This window comes from Castor canadensis, chromosome 19 (genome assembly GCF_047511655.1).
Source record: "Castor canadensis chromosome 19, mCasCan1.hap1v2, whole genome shotgun sequence".
In the NCBI taxonomy this organism is placed as follows: domain Eukaryota; kingdom Metazoa; phylum Chordata; class Mammalia; order Rodentia; family Castoridae; genus Castor; species Castor canadensis.
Window position 1 is genome coordinate 26,070,412 of NC_133404.1, and position 5,488 is coordinate 26,075,899.

Here is a 5,488-nt window from a genome sequence, read left to right on the forward strand (position 1 = left end):
AAATAGATGATGAATAAAAACTTTAAAATCTACTTCACTTTCCACTTCATACAATTCATGTACTGGTGGTGGTATTGTATCCCACTTTGGCAATTGGGTTGTATATATATATATATATATATATATATGTATATATATACATATATATATATGTATATATTATACACATATAGATAATGTGTATATATGTATATATATGTGTGTGTATATTTATACAATATATACACATATATACATATGTACTCTATAGCAGACAGTACCATATCTAAGTCTACCTATATCTGTATCTAAGTCTATATCTACCAATTTTGGGGCTATACCTTTGAGTGCTTATGCTTCCTAAACGCATGGGCAATAATGTTTACAGAATTATTCATAATAGCTCCCAAAGTGGAAGCAATCCAAATGTCTATTAATAGAACTGGTAAATGGGCATAATAACAGCATCAAATACAATGCAACAATAAAAGCTTTAACCTTTGCAACACTGAATGAGTATTGCACACATAAAGTTGATTTTAAGTGGCCATTATTGAAGAGTTGACACTGAGTCATTTGTGTGAAATTTTGAAACAGTAAGTGCTATGTTTGCTGACGGGTGTTGGAATATTACCTTCGGCAGTTATCAACTAGAAGAAATCACACAGGGTGCTGAAAATATTCTATAGCTTGCTCCAGACGATGATTACACAGGTATATGCATCTCTAAAAATTAGTCAGGCTGTACACTTGAGATTTATGAACTATGTACTTGGTTAGCCAAATTTAATGGAAAGATGAGCAAGAAACTACACAGAAAGCTCAAAAATATTACTAAAAATATTAAGGAAGACCTAAATCGTTAGAGGAATATATCGTGGTCTGGAATTGAAACACACAATACAGTAAAGATGTCAACTCTCTCCAAGTTGATCTATAGATTCAATTAAATTGTCAGAATTCTAGCAGAATCTTGTAGAAATTTACAAGCTGAGTCTTGTAAAGACATAAGAAAAAACAAGAACATCTTTGAAAAAAATTGGAGGTCTCACTCCACTGGATATAGAGTCTTATTTTAAAGCTACTATAATTATGAAAGTATAATATTGTCACAAAGAAAGACAAAAGGACAGAAGTAACAAAGCATTTTTAAAAGACACACACAAAAAAGACACACTCAAATCTATCAATCATTCTATCATCTTCTATCTATCATCTATCTTTCTATCTAATCTATCTATTAATCAATTGATCTATCGATTAATCTATCATTCTATATTCATCACTACAGCATAAGGAGGAAAAATGGTCGTTCCAAAAAACTGCACTGGATGCGTTCGATATCCACATAGAAACAATGCATCCTAGCTGGGCACAGTGGCTCACACCTGAATCTCAGCCCTTCAGGAGACAGAGACTGAAAAGATTGCAGTTGAAGGCCAGCCCAGACAAAAAGTTAGCAAGACCATATCTCAATTAATAAACTGAGTGTAGTGGCATGCTCCTGCAGTCCCAGGTACTTGGGAGTCCACTGGTTGGAGGATTGTGGTCTGAAGCCAGTACCCAGCAGAAATGTGAGACTTTGATTGGAAAATAAGTAAAACAAAAAAGGACTAAATGCATGGCTCAAGTAGAAAGTCTTTCTTGCAAGCCAGAAGCCCTGAGTTCAAACCCCAGTACTGACGAGAGAGAGAGAGAGAGAGAGAGAGAGAAAGAGAGAGAAAGAAAGAAAGAAGAAAAAATGAATCTTAATCTATTTTCACAATACATATAGAAATCAATTCCAGGATCTTTAGAGCTAAATATGAAAATAAAGTTTCTATAAGTTAACATAGAATAACATATTCATATATGAGAAGCAGGAAACAAACAAAAATCATCTAACTAAAAAGACAAAATTTAACTAAAAAATTAAAATTTAAAATTTAAATCATTTAATTAAAGGATAGAATTTTGCATTCATGATGATTAAGAAACTATGGATCCACAATATATAAGGATTCCCAAAAACTCAATATACAAAAAAAACCCCTGAATTTTAAAATGGACAACAGATCCAAATGGATAATTCTCAAAAGAAGACATACACATGGCCAACAGGTATGTGAAAACACTCAGTACCATTAACCATTATCGAAATGCAAATCCAAACCACAAGGAGATATCACTTCTCTCCAGGGAGTAGCTATTATGAAAAAGATAGGTATGAAAAAGAAAGAAATTTTATCATTTGCAAGTAAATGGATGGAACTGGAGAACATCATCCTGAGCGAGGTTAGCCAAGGCTCAGAAGACCAAAAAGCCTATTCTTCCTCATATGTGGACTTTAGATCAAGGGCAAATACAGCAAGGGGACTGGACTTTGATCACATGATAAGGTGAGAGCATACAAGGGAGGTATAAGTACAGGTATGAAACCCCAAAAAGCATGATAACATTTGATGTCCTCAATGCAAAGGAACTAATGCAGAAACTTTAAAGAGACAGAAACCAATAGGAGAAGGGGACCAGGAACTAGAGAAAAGGTCAGTTCGAGAAGAATTCATTTATAATTTAACACATATGTACATGGAAGTTATATGCTAGGAATCTCCCTGTATAGCTATCCTTATCTCAACTTGCTAAAACCCTTGGTCCTTATTATTGTTTATACTCTCTCTTCAACAAAATTAGAGATAAGGGCAAAACAATTTTCTGCCTGGAAACAAGGGGGCGGGGAAGGAGGGGTCAGGGGCAGGGTGAAGGGGGCAGAAATGACCCAAATATTGTATGCACATATGAATAAAAGATATATTTTTAAAAAATAAAGTAATAAGTGCTAGAGAGAATATGGGGAAAATGGAAGGCTTGCACCCTGTGGGTAGGGATGTAAATTAATACATCCATATGGAGAACAGTATGGCAATTCCTCAAAAAGCTAAAAATAGAATTACCATAAGATCCAGCAGTCTCACATTACCAGGTAGACATCCAAAGGAAGTGAGATCGGTATATTGAAGAGACATCTGAACTCCCATTTGATTTCAGCACTATTCACAATAACCAAGAAATAGAATCAACCTAAGTGTGCATCCACTAATGAATGGATAAAGAAAATATGGTGCAATACACAATGCAATGCCATTCAACCACCAAAAAGAATGAAATCCTTTCATTTGGGGACAGTAGGGGTGGAACTGGAGCTTATTATGTTAAGTGAGATAAGCCAGACAGAATACCTGTAGCACACAATCTCCCCCATACCTGGAACATGGGAAAGGTGGTCTCATTTAAGGCGAGAGTAGAATGGTGGTTACCATAAGCTGGGGAGAAAAGAGGACACAAAGGGAGGAGGCAAGAGGTGGATCAATGGGTACCAGGTTGCAGTCAGATAGCATGAAGAAGTCCTAGCATGCTATGGCAGAGTAGGATGAATATATGTAGTAATTGTCTCAAAAAGCTAGAGGTAAGTATTTTAAACTAAGAAGGGATAAATACTTGAAGACATAATGTTTACATGTATCAAAATATCACACAGTACCCCATTAATACGTTTATTTTGTGTCCTAATCATCAATCAGTATAAAAAATCCATTTAATTAAAAACAAAGCTTTTCTAGCAAAGAAACACCATTAAGAAAAGTATAAGCGATCACCACAATTAAGCTAATTAACATATCCATCTCCTCACACAGCTATGATCTTCTTTAAAAAGGCAACAATAGGTGGTTTTATAAATCAGTCATACAAATAATAAATAAATGTTCACATACAAGTTGAAGTCAAGGCAAACTTAAGAATATGAAAATTTTCACCTTGAATATATCAATGTAGCCATGGAAAATAAAGATACACTTTCAATATTTTCTTCACTATTTATTATATTTGCTTGCAAACATCTTTATCCATTAAAATTTAAAAACATTATAAGATAAAAATTTCAAAATACCGGAAAGAGAAAAAAGGACAAACCACAGATGGTAGAAAACACTTTTTTTTTATAGCATTGGAGTTTGAAGTCAGGGCCTCATGCTTGCTTGGCAGTCGCTCTCACCACTTGAATCACTCCACCAGCCCCCTATAGTAGAAAATACTTTTAACATATGCAGCCATAGCCAAAGCAGGCTTCTTTGTTCTCCACTCAGTAACATAATAACAATTATAAAAATAATTGCACTAATAGTACTCTTAGTAAAAATGAAATGCACATCTAATAAAACATATTTAAGACTAAGTAATTTACATGGGTTAGAATTTCCTAAAACCCTTATGAGAATGGTACTATTTTTTTCCAGTTTACCAGTGAAGAACCCAAAGGAAGGTAGATTGAGAGATTTGCACACAATTACACAATAACAGCATTTGGACTCCAATGTGAGCCGTCTGGCTGTTGCTGGAGCTATTTCTGTTCTGAGACAGACTTGCACTTGGGTGTCCTAGGGATATTTATTATAAGGATCAGTATAAAATACTTAAGAGCGACTGATGGTTCCTCTAAAATTCCAAGAGGTCCACAAATGAAGTGTCTGATTCTTAGAAGTTGAGAGTTTGAGGCAAAATAGTCTTCAACATTAGGAGATTTTTCCTAATTTGTTCTTATACCACTACACATCTCATAATGCAGAGATTATAGGCTTCTGAAATTTACTGGGATTTATTTTAAGTTTATTACCATGTATTCATCTTCTACCCATAGTTTTACCTATTTTTAGTTAAACTTACCTATTTATACAGTTATAGGTGAATGATGCATTGTACATGACAGCAATATTTACTTTTTCATATATAATTTTTTTCTCTTTGTGTGTGAATGCACTTACATAAAAAAAGTATCTCTATGGATTTTTTTGTAAAGTGATATGTTACAGGACTCCAGGCAGTAAGATGGTGCCACATATGTACCAGAAATGAATTTCTATGTGAGATGCATGTAGATATATTTATATATTTATTAATCTATTCAACTTGTTAAATGAATGCAAGTATTTATGTATAATGCAAATACAGATATTTCTCAAACTGGACCATTTTTACAGAGATGGACATACAAACCTTCCTAACTTTTCTGTCCTAAAAGACATCTCCAAGAACTGGGGGAGCCTAAGACCTGCAGTCATCCCTTGGGCTGAAGCTGTGTGTAACTCCTTGGCTGATACCCTTGAAGTTCAAATGTCACAGGCCCTGGGCCAGTCAAACTTCTTTGATTCACAGGCGGATGGGGGTCAATGGCTTAGTTATTGTCCTCATTCGAGCACCCAAAGAGGTAGGACCAAAGCTATGCCTCTAACCTTCACCCTTGTACTTCCAGGATGTTGTTTGGTAGGAAAAACCTGCATGACCAGGCCTGTCTGGAAAGGTGCTCAAGAAGTAGAGGAGTCCTAAGACACAGGGTTCCCCAGGTGTTAAGGTAGTGCTCAGGGTTCCCCTCCAGTTAGAAGGTGGATGTTGATGGCATAGTCTTCATTTCCTGGGGCTCAGTTACAGGCCCACAATATGTCTCTACAGTCCAACCCTACAAAGCAGTACAGCA